General features: G+C 47.1%; 1 protein-coding gene and 1 non-coding gene across 3 annotated transcripts in view; both read right to left on the reverse strand.

Moving 5' to 3' along the window:
- Rnf220 (ring finger protein 220) overlaps window positions 1–18830 on the reverse strand; it is a 214889-nt gene that overhangs the window by 51187 nt on the left and 144872 nt on the right. The window lies entirely within an intron of this gene.
- Trnav-uac (transfer RNA valine (anticodon UAC)) lies at window positions 17759–17831 on the reverse strand. The gene has a single exon. It is a non-coding gene; the product is annotated as a tRNA-Val (tRNA).

Here is an 18830-nt window from a genome sequence, read left to right on the forward strand (position 1 = left end):
TAGTTATTATTCTCTGTTCTATAGGTCTGTACCTCTGTTATTACATACATATAATACTGCAATTATGTATCCACTTTCCTGCTCTGAGCTCCTTGAGGGCAGGGAAATTACCTGATTCACCCTGGGATCTGGCAGAGAACTGGGTGTTGTGTCAGTAACTGTTGAGTGATTCAGTGACCACGTGTTAATGGGACAAGGACTTGAAAGGCCTATAGGAGAATGTCTGGAAAGAGAGTGGGAGATTGGGGAGTGAGAATGTCGGGGTGAGAGAGGCAGGAATAGGTGACAGAAGGCAATGGAAAGAATGCTGAAAATCCCTTTTGCTTAAATGAAGACTTGCTCATGGTCAGTAAGAGTGAGATGTGCCAAGAGTTTCAAAAGATGGAAGCTCTCAAAAGAGAGAAGCTCCTTAATGGTTCCTCCCTGAAATAGCAAGCGTTCATTGACCTGGTGGAAAATGGGTGAGCAGTGACCACAGGAACATAGCCAGATAGTAAATTCCATGCTAAAAATATGGGCAAACAGATGTATGCATCAAGACAGGCAGATGCCCACATGCTCTTAGAGGGGCCCTGGAAACCTCCCCCTTCAGAGAGACTTCTTCAGGCCTCCACCCTGGCCCACCACCCCACCCAGAACCCCTGGGCTGCGTGCGCGCTCTCTCAGCAATTTCCCTACCCAAGAAAGCTCTAAGGGTTTCAATTACCGGCGCGTGGGATTTAGTGCCCTGGGCTTCTCTGACTGGAGGAGATTTATTTGAAGGTTTAGTGTCGTGGAGAATTCACGTCTTCACTCCCAGGAGCCCAGCTTCCGTCCCGAGCCCCTAAATCAGGAACCAAGATGGGCTATTGTCACTTACCGCATTAGCCTCGTTAGTGGACCAGGAGGGGTGATTAATAGCAATGCACACACAGCCATCCTGCTCCTGCTGCTCCTGCTGCTGCTCCTGACCTGGGGAGGGGGTGGGGAGCGGCTGAGCCTGCTCCAGGATGACTGTGAGGACTCTGAGCTCAGCCCCCTCCCTAGTATCCTCTCCCCAGTTTCAGGCAGGGAAGTCCACTCAGCCCTTTGAGATTAGGGGGACAATTTAAAGGTTAGCAAGTCCAACTAGAGAGTGCACAGTGGAGGCCTCTGGGGCCTGCCTGACTCCTGGGGGAGGGGCAAGAAACAGGGGTGCAGGACTGAGGATATAGCTCAGTTGGTAGAGTGCTTGCCTCGCATGCACAAGGCCCTGGGTTCAATCCCCAGCACCACAAAAAAAAAAAAAAAAAAAAAAAAAAGAAGAAGAAGAAGAAGAAGCAGAAGAAAACAAAACAAAAAACCACAGGAGTGCAGAAGGGCTGGTTTTGAGTGAGGCCCAGAGTGCACACCTGTGTGTGGTGGTGTGGGATGAAGTGTGGAAGGGAGAGGGTGGTCTGTGTTGGAGGTGGAGAGGTATGTTTCCATCATGTCCCAAACACTCTTTGAGCACTCTGGGCTGGTGATATTCTAAGAACTACAGGTACAGCACTGAGGGAGACAGACCAGGGCCCTGGAGAGGGCAGGTGTGTATGTGAGGGAGAGGGACACATCAGGATGTAAGAGAAAAGGAAGTGTGTTTCAGAGGGAGGTGGGTGTGTGAGTGTGAAAGGGAGAGGTGACTGAGTGTGAGTGGGAGGGAGGCAGGCTGGTGCAGGGGAGCCTGTGAGAGATGATTATATGGGGGAGGGGGGCGAGAACAAGGCTGTGTATGATAGGGATGCATTGTGTGTGAAGTGAGAGACATGTGGTGGGGGCAGGGCACACCACCAGGGAGGTGTGATGGAGGTTCCTGTGTGTATGAGGGGGTACAGTAGGAGAGAGAGGTGGGTTTGTGTGAGGAAAAGGGAGGGAGAGGAAAAGAGAGAGCGAGGGGTATTTGAGAGAGAGAAAAGAGAGGTGAGAAAGGGAGGAAAAGGGAAGGATATGTGTGTGAGAGAGACAGAGGTGTGTGTGAGGGAAAGAAAAACGTGTGTAAGAGAAGTGTGTGTGTGTGTGTGTGTATGAGAGAGAGAGAGAGAGAGAGAGAGAGAGAGAGAGAGAGAGAGAGAGAGAGAAGTATGTTGAGACTGAGAAGGGTATATGAGGCATGCCCCCCCATTCTCCTCTCCCTACCCATTAGGGTTAACCTGGGTTTGAATTTCAGTTCTGGCTATTTCATTCATTTATTTATCTATTCATTCAACAAATTGTTATTGAGCATCTAGTAGCTTTTATCTTCCCATACCTCATTTTTCTTAGCTATAGAATGAAGATAATAATAATATTGCCTAACAGGGTAGTTGTGATAACTCAATGATGTAATTTATGTAAAATGTCTTACAAAAAAGCACAGGATTCAGAGCTAGATGCACCCTGGTATTGTATTACTAGATGTGGGTCTAAAAATGGTAGCTACACAGCAAGGGCCCCTTGGTTAACCCTGTTTCTCTTTCAGTTTCATATTCTCTCTCTCTCTCTCTCTCTCCTCTCTCTCTCTCTCTCTCCTCTCTCTCCTCTCTCTCTCTCCCCCCCTTCCTCCCTCCCTCCCTCCCTCTCTCAATCACCATTGAGCCATAGTATTAATTATTAGAACCAATTGACTGTTTAGACTCTGATGTTTTAACTAATCACCACTAATGGCAGGCACTGGTGGGCAATCACATTCATTTAGTTCTCAGGCAAACCCTTCTCACTGCTGAGAGCAGACTAGGGGGAGAGCATCCAGAAATAAATGGGATCCAGAATGATGCATGGTAGTGGGGGTGCAGATCACTACTGCACAGAAAGAAGCCTTTTTCTCCTCACTGGTAGCCCTGGGCAAACCAGGTCCCTTGGGAGTCCATCAGCTGAGCCTTGCCCTGGAAGTGGATTGGCTTCCTTCCCTATCTTTTTACTACTCTTTGGATTCAGTCTTCACTTTTGACTTATAATTCAGTCATGAGAGTCTCTATCAACCACTGACCTATATCAGAAATATTCTACCTCCTACCCTCTCCTCTTCCCTGAGGTGCTTTTTAATGGTCCCTCCTAAAAATCCACTTCCAGGAAGAGGCATTTAGACATAGGTCCAAACCATACCCCCAAGGGGCCTCAGCCTGATGCTGGTTGGGATGGGAAGCCAGCTGTTCATCTGGCTGAGGGTTAAGTGAAGAGAGCAGACAAACATGTTCCCAGTGTTACTGAGTCTGGAGGAAAGGCCAGGGCTTGGGATGTGTCCCGAGCATTGTGCACTTGTGAAACACCTCCTTATTTCTCCTGCCTTTTTCCCACGGAGGCCTCAGGCTCCAGTCTGCACATCCCTGCTCCACACTGCGCCTGCTCTTCCTGTGCCTGCTCCAGTCCAAATGGGGAAGCCAGATCCCCAGAACTCAGGAATGTCTGCTTCAGTTCAGGTTGCAGGCCAGGCAGGGCTGGACCATAGGGCCCAGATGTCCTAGAGGAAGTGGTCTAGGTGCCCATGGCCAGTAGGTGTCACTGTGGCTCCAGCACTGGGAGGGGGTGTTAGGCAGGGGCCCTGGAGCAGGCCAAGGTACTGGGTGTCTCTTGGCTTCCTGCCAAGAAAGCCTTCACAGGGTTCCTCAAACTTTACGTGTACACGGAACACTTGGGGGTTCACATTTAGGTGTGGATTCTAAGTCAGCCATTCTGGAGTGGATCCCAAGACTGCGTTTCTTCCAAGCTCCTATGTGATATCCATGCTATCCTTTGAGTAGCAGGTTCCTAATGAAGCAGCTCTCCAGTGCAGGACACCAACTCCACTTTCTTTCAAAATCAACCCTCACCCTCTTTTCTATTTCTTTCAATAAAGTTCAAAATTAGAGGTCAAGGGTTATTATGACAGATCCCCTCTTTTGGAGACAGACTTAGCTAGACCACATGAAGCATGTAGTTTCTAGAGAAGCTCTGAACCAAAATATAAACCCAGTTCCCTGAGCCTACCCAGCTCTGCCTCCTAGCCCAAGTCCTAAAATTAAATCTAAACCCCAATCCAATTCTAGTTCCCCAAATTTGCCCCAGTTCCCAAAGAGCCATCCATCGCATCAGTCCAAGACCAAAAGCCCCCTTGGCCTCTCTGATAATTCTTGGTCCTCTGCCATGCTTTCCTTTGGATGCCAGTTTGGGCCAGGATGGTGAGGCAGTAGGGTCTGGGCACAGATGCCTGGACAAAGTTCCTCCTGGAGTCAGCTCCGAGGGCAGCAGAGGAAAAGAACAAGTGGGCAGCCTCATGGAGAACAGGCATGTTCCAGGCCTCTAAGGTCCTTCACTGTTGTGAACAGAGAGCCTTGTCCTTGCCAATCCTATGCTGTTCTGCTCTGTCCTAAGGGCTCCATTTCCCAGGACTTGGGGAAGGCAGAGAGGAAGTGTATCCATCAGCCCAGCCCTGACTGCAGGTTAAGAGGGAGGAGGTATGGCTCTGTGGGGAGTTGGTAGGCAAGACACTCTCCAGGGCTTTTCTTTCTGAGGGACCATCTTCCTTCCTATTCCTGCCTACTGTCTGGCTCTTCTGGGCAGGCAGCAAAGAAAGAGATTCCTGCAGGGGCAATAGGTTTATATGATTTGGTCTGTGAGAGTTTACCTTTTCCAAGTCTGACAGTCTGTGATTTTTAAGTAGGAATGCAATTTTAGTAACAACAACAAATAAAATAAAATAAAATTTCAATGCTGGGGATCCAACCCGGGCCTCACACACACTAAGCATGCCACTCTACTACTGAGTCACACCCCAGCCCAGGAATGCAATTTATATTAAGAAGCAATTTGCCCTTGCCCTGGAGGGTAGTTCACTGTGACCCACTCCTCAGGTGTGGAGTGTCGGAGTCAGGGAAGAGCCATCTCTCACACTGTGAGGCACCACATAATTAAAAATACCTCTGCATGTACCAAACACTGCTGCCTTTCAGAAGCATGCACCTCCCGCCCATTTATAAACACCTCTATAGGGAAAACTACCTCTGCATTTATAAAGTAACTCCACACTTACAAAATGTCTCTACAACTTTACACTTTCTCATCAACCATTGAAATAAAAAGATCCTTTTGAATACCTTGGAAAACTTGTTTGACTTCCCTGTACCTCATCTATAAAATGGAAAGAATAAGTGTACCTGCTTTACAAGATTATGTATAAAGTCACTGGAATAGTGTTGGCACATATAAGCCCTTTATTTTAGTGTTTGCTATTATTATTACTACTACTCCTACTCCTACTAGTACTACTACTACTACTACTACTACTACTACTACTACTGCTGCCCTGGGATATTTAGCACTTTAGGCAGGGAAAGTTTCTTGAGATAGTGAAAAGTGAAAACCATTGCCAAAGCCATGTTTCAACTTAAGAATAAAACTTTGAGCGAACTTTTTCTTGTGCTGTGTCTCTCTACTACAGTGAAAACACCTCATCAGGAAGGAAAGGCCAACTGTACAGGAGGGTCAGTCTAATCTTCCTCTGCCTTCTGCTGGGTCTAGGTCATGGGAGGAGGAAGGGAAGGGAGCCTTACCTTCCTATTGAATCCAAGCAAGTGCCAGGTCCCCATGGGCTGGCCTCAGCTTCCATGACCAAGAGAGAGTTGGAGAGAAACTATGGCAGCTCTGAGTCCAAGTCCTCACCAAATATGTTCTCCTCCTCCTTCCAGCTTGTATCTTCTTAAGTCTCTCCACATTGGCATTCCCTACTACTACTGGTCTCTGCTGCTCCCTGTCCCTGCATCTACACTGGTATCTCAGTCACAGGCAGAATCCCAGGGCTGGGATGGGGCTGAAGCAGGAAACAGGAGTGAGGCAAGGAGGCTGGGAGGGTGGAACACGGGTTTTAGAGTCAGACAGACCTGGTGTTGAAACCAGCTTCGGCATTGCTAGCCATGGATGTCTGGGTCAGTGTCGTCCTCTACCCCAGTCTTCTTTTCTTGTAGACACTGAGGACAGCACTGGCCTCCCTGTCACTTTAATAAATGAATGAGATGGGTGTGTGTCACCTGAAGTAGAGGGACTTGCATAGAGTGGGTCTTAGTGTGTCTTTGTATGTGCATGGTGGGGGCGGGGTGGTCATGGAGCTGCTATGAGCCTGGAAGTGTAAGAGGTCAGGGCTGACAACCTGGGGTCCTGGGGGCTTTGCCCATGGCTCTCAAGATCCTCCTCCCATGGAGTCCTGGCCCTTCCCCAGTCATAGTCGTCAGTGATCAACAGGACAACACAGGCCTGTGTCATGAGGAGGCAGCTGCGTAGGGGGTTGGGCTGGAGTTTGTTGTAAAGAGGGCTTGAGACAGAGGGGCAGCTAGGAGGCCTGGCCAGGCACAGCCTGTTACCAGCTGCGCAATGAACCTCGCAGTCAGCAGCAGCTCCCCTGGCTGTGAAGTCCCAGCTCAGGCTCCCTTGCTCTCTAGTTCTTAGCTGTCATCACAGAGCAGGACTGTGAGAAGGAACCATGACTCAGGTTGGGGCTGCTCACAGGAAGGACTGCCCTCCTCCCTCTGCCTCTGTCTGTCGTTCTGTCTGTTCTCTCCTTTCATTTTTATCATAACTTGTTTTAAACTTAGAAATGGAACACCCTCAAAGTTTGGGAGCCAATTCTCTGGTTGTGTGGAGGAATGAGAGCCAGGCTGGGCCCAATAAGATACCACTGCGAGGCTGATGAGAGAAGAATGAGGCCAGGGCTCAGGGAGAGGGCTTCCTGGAGGAGGCAGTGGCAGAAGTCCAGAGGGTAGGGTGGCAAGAAAAGCAAGGGTTGGGGCTGGGGATATGGCTCAGTTGGTAGATTGCTTGCCTTGCATTCACAAGGCCCTGGGTTCAATCCCCAGCACCACAAAAAAAAAAAAAAAAAAAAAAAAGTAAAAAAAGCAAAGGTGGAGCAATAACCAAGATAAAGGCTGAGAGGTGGCGAGTGGGGCCAGTGAGGTTGGAGTCAGGGAATGTAGGAGTGAGGAGTCCCTGCCATAAGGGTCATTAGGCCTCCCATAGGCCTTTGTTCTGCAGGCATTTTAGAGCTGGTGGGACATATGGACCATGTTATTGAACCCCCTCAGTATTTAGAGAGAGGGAATTAAGGCTTGTGACTGGAATTGTCCTTTTCAGAAGACATGCCCTGGCCCTGTCTCTAACCTTACCTAATAAGCCAGGCACTGGCCCAGCATGAAGCAGTTCAACACTTGGCGCAGGTACCGAGGTTGTCATGCCCGTTTGACTCAGAAGTCAAGTGAGATTCCCTAAGTCCCACCACCAGCACATACGCATCTGGGACTGGAAAGGGCCTGAGTCCTTTAGCAAGTCCTGAGGGGCATTTGGTGTGGACTGTTGCTGAGCTGGACAGCCTCGGCCCTTACTGCTTCTCAGCCTGCTCACCACTGTTCTGGTCCCATTGATTTCTTTCAGTTTCTCTAATGGGCCATTTTCTCTCACTGTTGGACTCCTAAACACACTGTTTCCTCAGCCTGGACAACTCTTTCGAGCTCAGCTTCCAGGTTTACTCTTGCAGAAGCAGTTTGTCTGAGCCTTTCAGGTCCACCACATGCCCTCTAACCCCGGGTCTTCTCTGATTATAATTACATATTTACTTGCTCTTTCTTTAGCAGGGCTGGGCACAGCCAGTGATGTCATGTGAATGAGTGAATGGAGGGACGAAGGAATGCCCTCCTATCTACACCTTTCTAGGCACCAGCTCTGGTGTCAGTGGTCTTGGAAGGGGGCAGTAGACAAAGCAGACAATCAAGTTTAGATAAAGACCCGGACTAAATCAGGAAGTATTCAAGGCCCCTGTTGGGCTTTGAGAGTTTGGAAGAAGAATGAGGTTTCTAAAGGCCAGGAAAGCACTTCCCTTGGAGACAGGAAATGCTGTTTCATGGAGAGTAGAAGATTATAAATTTGGGAGCAGGGGTACACAGTAATGGCAAAGATGGACCAAGAAAGGAACTCAGTCCCTAAATAGACTCTTCTTGCACAGCAGGGCCTGGGCCTATAGGCTCCCTGTGGGCAACTGCCTGGTTCTGTGAGGAACATACCTATTCCAGCACCCCCACTGTCCCAGACCCAGAGTTACACACATAAGCCCCAGTGTGCCCTCCCAATCCCTGGCAGTGCTTCTGTTCTCATAGCTGGATTTGCCTTGAATTCATGACCTTTACCCATTTCTCCTACAATATTTTTCATTCTAGTTTGCACCAGGTCCCAGAGCCTTCTTGCTTCTCCTATGTAGCCTTAACTTAAACTAGTTTATGATGTGCATCCCTTTCCCTCCCTTGTGCTCCTCCAGACCAAGAGAACCCTGCATACAGTGTGCTGGTCTTAGAATTATCTTATTTCCAGTGAGATGTTCCCTAGGTAGTCCCCAGCTTAGATGTTTATATATTAAATTTAACTTTAGAGAGAGAGAGAGAGAGAGAGAGAGAGAGAGAGAGAGAGAGACAGAGAGAAGACACAAGAATATCGGTTTTGCCTTCCCGAAGTCCGAGTTTTTACATGTAACATGAAGACAATGATTCTTGGCCTTGGACTCTTGTGATGTGAAAGGTAAGATTGATGCTACTGCATCTTTAAAAGGTGGATATTCTTGTTATTCTTATTTTACAGAAAAGGACACTGGGATTTGAAGAAGCTTGGGTATTTGCCTAAGGTCACATAGCATGGAAGTGGGATTCAAAGGAATGCTCCCTGAACTGTACCACTGTGCAGCTCCCTGGGGGAAGTGAAGTTGTGGGAAGGTGTAAACCTGCCCTGGGGATAGATAAGGCTTCTTCTCTGACTAAATGGGTTTAGAGCTCAACCTGAGCTATACAGTGGAGTGGTGCAAGTCAGGAAGAACTGTGGGAGAGATGTGCTCCAAAGCCAGGGGGCTCCTTAGGGAGAAGACACAACCTTGTCCTGGGAAGTTGGGTAAGTTCTGGGGAGGAGGCAGGCCTCCAGGATTGGTCAGACAGCGCAAGCGCTGGTACAGAAGTGCTTGCTGGGGACCACAGGGCCTGAAGGTAGGAGAGCCATGGGAGACTGACAGCAGGAAGGAGTTCACCCAGCCCCAATAGTGAGTGGTCCCATCCTGGTCACCCAGGTGGGGGTGGCGTTGGCCACCTGCCTCACACCTGGGCTTGGGCCCTGCTCATAGGCAGCCCTGGCTCTAGCCACCTCTGCCCCCTGGCCCAGCAGCAGGCCCAGCTGGCTCACCTTCTCAATCAATACTGTGTTCTTAATGGGCCCAGCCACCAGCACCAACCAGGGGCATTAAATGTTAATTATATCTATTTGGATTTGAAAAATTTTATTACTCAAGTTAATTATGGCTGGAGTCATAAAAAGGTTTCAGAGTGAAAGGGCTGCCTTATTGGGGCCACTTTCCCCAAGACAGATTGGAAAAGCAAGAAGAAATAAAAGCACTGGGCTTGGAGGTGGCCGCTCCACATCCACCAGGCTGTGGGCTCTAGGCTCAGGGCCCAGCCTTCAAGAGAAAGGCCTGAAGCACACAGCTCACCCACTGGTTGTGCTGGTGCCCTGGAGCACGGAGGGGCCTGTCAAGGCAGGGCCATAATCTCCAGGAGATGGGGATGGCAGGTTACACCCCAGGCTCCTCTCCAAGTGGTGGGAATCCTGGGGCCTCCTCCCACCCAGCTCCACCCAGCCCTGCCTGATTGCTTCCTGCCAGCCCCACTTATGATTCATGGGCCTGACCTTGGGCTATAAAGTGCTCACTCTAGCGGGCATAGAGGCAGGATTTACAGCTCCGGGGGTCAGCTGTAGGCAATGACACACACAATAGCTGACTCACAGGGTGCCCCATCCCCAGCTCACACATCACTCTCTTGCACACACAGGTACAGACACACACACACATCTTGATAGACATAAGTGTACATTCATGCCCAGGAGCCATCCTCACGCACCCAGTAATGAGCGTTCTATTTGTGGGACAAGTGCTGTGGATAAGGGGCTTTACAAGCATTTGTCTAATCCTTCACATAATCCTAAGGGCATTCTAAGTTAGTGTTACTTATTTTATAGAAGAGGAAGCGAACCAAGGCTAAGGCATTTTAAGTTGTTTGAACACATGCACCCTTCAGGATGACCAGCTCTGCAGAGAACCCTGATGCCCCAGCTGCTGGCTAAGGAAGGTTCCAGAGGCAGATCTCACACACACGGAGAGAAGGGGTAATAAAAGGAGAGGAATACCTTAAACCAGAAATCAGATTAGAATTTCTGATATCTGTGCAAATCAGAAGTAACTAGAAGTGTGGGGGGGTAGGATCTGCCTATTTTGTTAAGCGATCAACTACCCATCCAAGGAAAGGTATTTGACCAGGTGTAGATTAGAGGGGGAAAACAGTTCAGATTTGCATCTCCCAAATTGAGCTACCAAATAAACTTTTTATTGTCATTGTTGATATTTTTATTCTGTTACTGAGAATAACAGGCAAGTCCTCTCTTCAGTTCAGACACAGAATAGTTCCTTCCATTCTCAGTTTTCAGAATTTCTGCCTTTTCACCTAATCTAGTGCCTACTGTCTCCTAGGGCCAGTTTCCTTGCTCCCTGGCAGGGACCTCATACTTGTTATTATTGCTCTCTTTCTTCCGTCTTCCAAGTTAAGTGTAAATTCTTTCTCTTTCCCCCCCTTTTTTTTGGTGCTGGGGATTGAACCCAGGGCCTTGTGCATGCTAGATGAGTGCTCTACCACTGAGCTACACCCCCTAACCTTGCTACTTCATGAACCCTTTACCCTACTTTTCTTCTGTCCTTTAATCTGCCTCCTGGAACAAGAGCCTGAGCTTGTTGTCTCATCTCCTGATTTTCTGGGATGCAGCTTTTGTCCCTTTGGTGTCATTCTCATAGTGTCATCCTCAGCAGCTCATGAAACCTGTGGAAACTGTGGCCTCCCTTACCACAGTGTCTGTGCTTCTCACTGGTGCTCCTGCATTTCCGTTTCACACCACGGTCTGCCCTCGCTCCTTTGCTCCTCCTCGGCTGTCCTGAAGTCAGCACTATCTCCATGTCCCAGTTCCTCTGACTCAAGGTCCACTCCTGAGCTCTTTGCTTTCAGAGAATTTATTTTCTTCCCTCTTTAGATATCAACTTTCTACAACTCTTCCCATGACTCCGAAACCTTCTTCCAACTGGGCTTCTCTCCAGCACTCGCATCCTGATTTGTCCTCTGCCCAAAGGCCATAACCATTTGGATGTTTTATTGTTTCCCAAATGAAACAAGCTGAAATCAGATATAATTATCTTCTCTTCAAAATAGCTTTCTTTTCTCCACCTCACTTCTATCCATGAGATAACTATTGTTCTTGATGCCTAGCTACCCCAAACACAGAGCCACTGATTAAATTAATATGTTGAGCAAACACATTCCAGGTGATTACCACCGGGAAAGCCCAAAGAGTCCAAGACAGTGGGGTGGAGGTGAGAGGCAGAAAGAACAGGGAGTTATCATAATGCCACTAGAGGGCGACAGTTTGGAGTAGGTAGATTGCTGTGTGATATTAGGCAGAGCACTTACTAGGCACCATGTACTGACTTAAAGACTTGGCCTTGATGATTTACTTCAACATCTCAGCAATCTAAACAATACTATGATTATCCCATTTAAAAGACAAACATGGTGAGGCTCTTGCTCAAGGTCACAGAACTTAGTAAGCAGCAGAGTCAAGGTGAGCACTTAGGTGGGCCAGCATAGTCTGAGCTTATGAACTTTTGAAATGTCTCAGTTCTCTTCTGTTTTTCTTACTATTGTCACCAGCATCTAGGAACCCCTGATAAATGATTAAAAATGCTGTTGCTGGATTTGGTACTTTGCAGCAGTTGTTGACCTTGGCAAAAGTAGGTCAAGGGAGAGGTGGGGATGTAGGTAAAGCTGCAGTGGCTTAAGGAGGGAGGGAGGGAGGGGTGTGGGCAGGTGTCAAATGTGGACAGCCTATCCTAGAATGTGAAGGGAGGAGAGAGAGGCTTGTGTTTGCTGGGAGGGCACCAGGTCTGGAGGATGACTCTAGGGGTCTTGTGTGTCCGATAGGGAAGAGAGCTGGAGCTCCAGGAGAGAGGATCACTGCTAGAGCCAGGCCTCAGACAGGACAGGAGGAAATGGATCCCAAGCCCAGGAGAGGGACAGTTCCTGGCCTCTGTTGAAGAGAGACGGGTCACACAGACAATGATAGCCTTCCTAGGATAAACCTCAGGGGGTGGGGGAGCAAGAAGGAAGGGTGATGCCATCTTGAGACCATTTTTGACAGGAGAGCCAGGTGAGCTGGAGGGCAGGCCTTAGAGCCCCTCTCCTCTGCCTCTCCCCAGCATGCCCAGCTCCAGCTGCAGAGACAGAAGCTCAGCCGCTGGTTTGGAAATGCTACTTCTGGCTGTGCCAACACAAGCCGGGGGAGAAATTCTCAGGCTACGTATACCTGGGCCCCAAGCCCTAGTCCTGCCTGTAATGCTACTAGGGGACAGCCAGCTGGGATTTCCCCAGCATCCTGACAAGCTTTGGGAGAGCCAACCTCTGTTTCCAGAGCTGGGGCCAGCTAGGCTTTCCTTGAGTGAAGCAATAAAAGGGGAAAATCAACATCCCAATGATCTTGTTTATGGTGCTAAGTAAGCTGTACAGCTTAATCCCTACGAGGTTAATGAATTTACGACTTGCCTTGGAATTTGACAAGGGCTGTAAAAGAGGAATGAACCACTCTCAGTTCCTTCCCTGGCGGTTGCTCCAGTTGGACAAGCCTGCTTAGGCTACCCTGGTGAAGGAGGGGAGATTTTTTTTTTTTTTTAATTTATTTTTTTTATTGGTTGTTCAAAACATTATAAAGCTATTGACATATCATATTTCATACATTAGATTCAAGTTGGTTATGAACTCCCAATTTTACCCCAAATACAGATTGCAGAATCACATCGGTTACACATCCACATTTTTACATAATGCCCTATTAGTAACTGTTGTATTCTGCTACCTTTCCTATCCTCTACTATCCCCCCTCCCTCCCCTCCCATCTTCTCAGGAGGGGAGATTTAAGTGGTGGATTCATGGCCAGTTGTCTGGGTTCTGCATTGATTGGACCAAAAAGAAGGACAACCCAGGGGCCAAAGGACTCTTCTGGCTAGATCAGAGTGAATAACCCTGGATTGGTGGAGCTGGAGCTTCTGACTTCAGGACCTCTGGAACTTTCGTTTTTGTGTCTTGGGCAAGTGACTTAACCTCTCTGGGCCTCTGGCTTCTCATCTGCAAGGTGATGCTCTCTACTTTCTAGGGGAGTGGTGTGAGAGATGTGAGATGACATGTAGAGAAATTAGCATCAGGTTTTATACATAGTAAGTCCTTGATAAATGTTAGTGATGATAATTATCATTTCATTTGGTCTTAAATCATAATTTGCTGTTTGCTTGTCTATGTCGCCCACCATTTATCCATCCATTCAGAAATCCAATAAATCTTTATTGAGAAATTAGAGTGCATGCCAGCCCCCTCGTCAGACGCTATTTGGAGTGAGGCACGCACTTACAACACATTAAAAATAAAGGGAGATGAGTGCTGGGAAGGAGGGACGGACAAGTTACCCTGAAAGCACACAGAAAGGAGTGGCCACGCTGCCTCTTTAATCTAGACCATTTTTGAACAATGACTTGTACTGATAGAGCACCTGCAGGTCACAGAAGACTTTTACGTGCACTGCTCCTAGCAATGACCACATTTGCTAGATCAAAAATTAGAATCCAGGGGCTGGGGTAGTAGTTCAGTGGTAGAGCACTTGCCTAGCATGTATGAAGCATTGGGTTCAATTCTCAGCACCATATATAAAGAAATAAAGTAAAGATCCATTGACAACTAAAAAAATTAATTAAAAAATATATATTTTTTTTAAATTAGAACCCAGCATGACCACCTCATGGTATGATAATAGGTCAGAACATTTGGAACTGGCTCAGTAAATTTGGGACATTTCTAAGTTCTGTAAACAGGGCAGAGTTTTCTAACAATGCTCTCTGAACAGTTAAGAAAATGAAGTTCAAGTCATGGGAGAACTAGGCTTATCTCATTTATCACTTTGCAAGATGCCAAGGGCAAGGACCAGGCTGCTTACTTCAGATACACAGTGCCTGGTGCAGAGATCCTCATGGAGATTAGGGCCTCAACAAGTGTTTCTCAAACAAATAAATGAATCTTTGTATAAATGTATATATCTGCTCTTGGGAGCAACATGCCACAAGAGACATCAATACTCATCATTTTCTCTTCTTTCCTTCCTATCCTCTCTTGAAAGTGCTCTTGTCAGGCTTGCCAATGGCTCCTATTTTTGCCAGTTCCAAAGGGTCAGTCTCAGAAATCCTCATCTTTTGCTACTGGCAGCAACTTTAGCACAATGTGTGGTTCTCTCCTTTGAAGCCTTATTTTAACCTGGTTTCTGCTTCTGACACATCACACTCTCCTGCTTCTGCTTATTCTTATTATTTATTTACTTAACTTATTTATTTATGTATTTTTTTGGAACAGGGGATTGACCCCAAGAGCACTCAATCACCGAGCCAGCCCTTTTTTTTTTTTAGAGACAGGGTCTAAGTTGCTTATGGTCTCAATAAGTTGCCGAGGCTGGCTTTGAACTCATGATCCTCCTGTCTCAGCCTCCCAAGTGGCTAGGATTACAGGCATGCACCACTGCGCTCAGCGCTCCTGCCTCTTTTGGTCTCACTGGATACTTCTTCTCCTTGCTAGAGACCCCTCCTTTTCCCATTGCAAGAACAGACAAGTAAGACAGGTTGTGTGAGTGTGTGAGTAGATGGGCACCATAGCTCAGGAACTAGGCTGCACACATGGGCTTCTTGCTTCTGAGGCTTTGTCTTAGGGTGTGTGTCTTCCCTGTTCCCCTCATCTGAGTGAACCTACTACCTTCCTTGTCTCCAGCTCTAGTTATTTATTTATTTTTGTGTGTGGGGGGAATCCTAGAGATTGAATACATGAACATTCTACCTCTGAGCTGCTACATCCCCAACCCTCTTTATATTATTTTATTTTGAGACAGGATCTTGCTAAATTGTCCAGGCTGACCTTGAACTTGTGATCCTCCTGCCTCAGTTGCTGAGATTACAAGTGTGCACCACCATGCCTGGCCTCATGTCTAATCTTTCCAAAGTCTTTCCTTGCACTCTGACTATCCTCATTCTTGTTTTCTGAAACCAGAGTTCTTTTGTGACCTATTGGTGACTCCCATCTAACAAGCCAAGAGCACAAGGATCTGTAGAAGCCACTCCTATTTAGCTGTTAAGGAGGTAACTTCCCAAGCTGGTAAGGCTGGGCTTTTCACAGAGATGCCAATGCCAGCACAGGCCGACAAGTAAAATGTAGAAGGAGTGGATGTTGGTGTTGGATAGCCCATCCCTTGGTCATACCACCATCAACATTGACAGATAATGCCTGTTCCCAGGGGCCTGGGTGGAGGACACACCCACTTCATACCTAGAGATGAAATCCAAGCACATAAAGAACATAAGAGAGGAGCCAGAAGACCAGACATGGGTCCTAGCTTTGAAAGAAGAATGAACAGAATATAAGGAGAATGCAGGTTCTAGTCAGGTCCCTAAAGGCAGCCCAGGATCCTGCCACAATGGCCTCCCAGGCCTCTGTCTTCCCCATGTCCTTGATTTTCTCATAGAATCCACCCTGGTCATTCAATTCTCACTTCAAAGTCCCAGGTCTCCTATCCTCTGCCCAAAGGATGATACTCAGGAAACAGACTGAGGCTCTGTTTCTATCTTTCTTCTTCCTGTACCCCAGACCTCAAAATCATGATTGCCTGGTCATGGGCTTCATTTTCTCTGGATATCATCCTTCCTTATTCCCCAGGCATGTTAGAGAAGGAGCTTGGCCAAAGTAAAGGCTCCCTGGTCATCACTCGGGGGAGGCCCTTTGCTCTCCAGGGAGGGTCCCTGTGGGCTCCACCTGTCCAGCTGCCCCCACTATAGGGGACAGGCAGCTGGGAACCGTCCTGCAGGCGTAGAGGCTGAAACAGGCTAATGAATCCTGATGGGAGAAGTGACCTTTTCCAAATGCCACATGTCATTGGATTTTATATCACACAAGGACAATGTGCCATGGGTATTAAAATCGTTTTTCCAATAGTTATATATGTGTGTGAGTGTGGTGCACAGTCCGAATGATGAGAGGAAAATCCTAATGAAGTTGTCATCAAATGAACCTTCGTGCTTCAGCACCAGACAGGTACTCACTCATTCTGGATATTTCCTCCCTCACCCGGGGCTCATCCCTAGACCTCAGCTTGCCTTTCTCCCACAAAGTTCCCCTGGCCCAGACCCTGGCCTTGACTCCATATCCTGCCCTAGGAAGGTCCACCTAACCTCAAGGGAAAAGTAAGACCTGGAGAAGGCCACCCAGCAACACAGGCCCCAGATATGCGGGTCTTCTCTCCTCAGTCTCCTGGGGAGGCTAGAGGACACTTTGGGAAGGAAGGACACAATCAGATAGAGCAGGCCAAGTCACAGGTGTGATGCTCAGAGACTTCCAGAGTTCTGAAGGCTGGGAGAGGCTGGCCTTGGAGCCCCAAACCCCAAACTACCCTGTTGAAAGTCTGGAAAGGTCTCGTGATTCGGCCCATCTCCACAATCTTCCAGGAAAGTGGTCTGACAAGTGTCTGCCTAAACTGCCCCATGGCCAGGAGGCTCCAGACATTCCTGGGCATTTCTGCTCAGGAGAGATTTGGCTATTTAGAAAACTCGCACACAGCTTCAGCTGTCTATTTCTCTGGAAGTTCCACCCCCTGGTCTGTGTTTAATCCCTTGGGCTCAAACAGAAAAGGTGTTCTCTCAATCCCACACAATAGCCTTTTGGGAATATGAAATCAGAGTGGTCCCTAGAGTCTCCTTTTCTCTTTGTTGACTATTTCTTTTCTTTTTTTTTTTTTAAATTTTTTAGTTGTAGTTGGACACAATATCCTTATTTATTTTTATGTGGTACTGAGGATCGAACCCAGTGCCTCACATGTGCGAGGCAGGGGCTCTACCACTGAGCTACAGCCCCAGCCCCTTTGTTGACTATTTCTAGTCCATTCGGTGATCCCTAGTATGACCTGGTTTTTAAGTATCCTGACCCCCAGGGATCCAGTTCTGTTCCACTGAGATTATGCCCATTTTCCATTGTTGTGGTAGAAAAAAGGAGAAAAAAACACAGCCTTCTTCAATCAAAAGCCTAAGGTTCAGAATCCTAGCTGTGTAAAGAATTTAAATAATTTACTTCACCTTTTTGAGATTTATTTTCTTTATCTCAACACTAAATGAAGGAACAATTTTCTCCTTGGAATAACTTCAGATGTGATCCAAGGCCAGGCCAAGTAGAGACTTGCTTTTTGTTTTTGGTGCTGGGAAATGAATTTAAGGCCTAATACACGCTAGGCAAATGCTCTACCACTGAGCTACATCTTGAGCTTAGGGGAGACCTATTTAAGCAGAGGAGGTCAGAAGAAGAAAGAAGCAGATAGAGTAAATGAAATCCCTAAATAGTGGGGTTCAGAAGTACACGCCAGTAATACCATTGGCTCAGGAGGCTGAGGCAGGAGCATCTTGACTTCAAAACCAGGCTCAGAAATTTAGCAAGGCCCAAAGTAACTTAGCAAGATCCTGTTTCAAATAAAAAGAGCTGAGGATGTGGCTCAGTGCTTAAGTACTACTGGGTTCAATACCAATTCTCCCTCCCCTCCACACACACAAAATAAATCCATAAATAGTTGGTTGTCCTGATGAGTATCTAGAACCAACTAAAATATGCACATAGTTTGTCCCCATTCTTTTTTTTGGTAGTGCTGGGGATTGAACCCAGGGCCTTGTGCATGTAAGGCAAGCACTCTACCAACTGAGCTATATCCCCAGCTTGTTCCCATTCTTGCCTTTACTTTCCAACAAATAAGCCCACATGTAAAAGGCTGCCTCTCTCTTTTTATGCCTCATGGCACTAGAACTCAAGCATCTAAGCTCAGCAGTCTCTTCAAGTCTAGAGTTGGGTTAAGATCCAGCCTAACAGTACTTCCTGAAGCAACTAGTGCAGAGTCCTAAAGAGTCTCCTTATCTTTTGCTTGCTTAGACTCCTCAGTAGCCCAGGGTCTGAATCTTGGTCCTACAGTTCAATAATTTTATTTAAGTTACTTAAGGTCCTGCACCTGTTTTTAAGGCCATCCACTGCCTTTTTAAAAAAGTTTATTTTATTTATTTATTTTTTATGTGATGCTGAGGATTGAACCCAGTGCCTCATTTGTGCTTGGCAAGTTCTGTACCACTGAGCTACAGCCCCAGCCCCGCTGTTTTTTTATTTGAAATATGCAGATAATTTACCTACCTCCAAGTTATTATGAGGATTATGTTATTTTATATAGAGAAAACAAGAAAGTTGGGCACATAGTAAGCACTCAATAAATATTGGCTATTATTATTAGACCACCCCAAGGACAGCTGTGAAGGTCATGGAAGCTAAGTAATAGGAATATGTCATTTTTGGCAAACTACTGAGGTCCATGTTTTATGGGAATGATTAGAGTTGTTGACCAGTGCCTTTCTCCCAAATAGCACATAGTCCTATAGGTGGACTGATCAGTAGTCTGACCAGTAGAGGATGGAGCAGAATTGTTTATCTCCTCAATCATTCGGGATTCAAATGATACCGGATATATAGGAGTGGCTATGGCACTTGCTGACTTCTCAATTTATGGTCAAATAATCCCCAGAGCTTTTCTTTAGTTTAGTTTCCCTCCCCTATGCAGGCACTCAGATTCAAGCATTAATACCAGTTGCCTGCATCTGGTTGGAAGATTCTACCCATTGTTTGAGCCAATCAAGACCATCTGACATTCTGTTTTGGTCCTTTTTCTTGCTA

Source organism: Marmota monax, unplaced genomic scaffold (assembly GCF_021218885.2).
Source record: "Marmota monax isolate L192 unplaced genomic scaffold, Marmota_monax_Labrador192_F-V1.1 WCK01_AAM20220418_F8-fsc00008, whole genome shotgun sequence".
Classification (NCBI taxonomy): Eukaryota; Metazoa; Chordata; class Mammalia; order Rodentia; family Sciuridae; genus Marmota; species Marmota monax.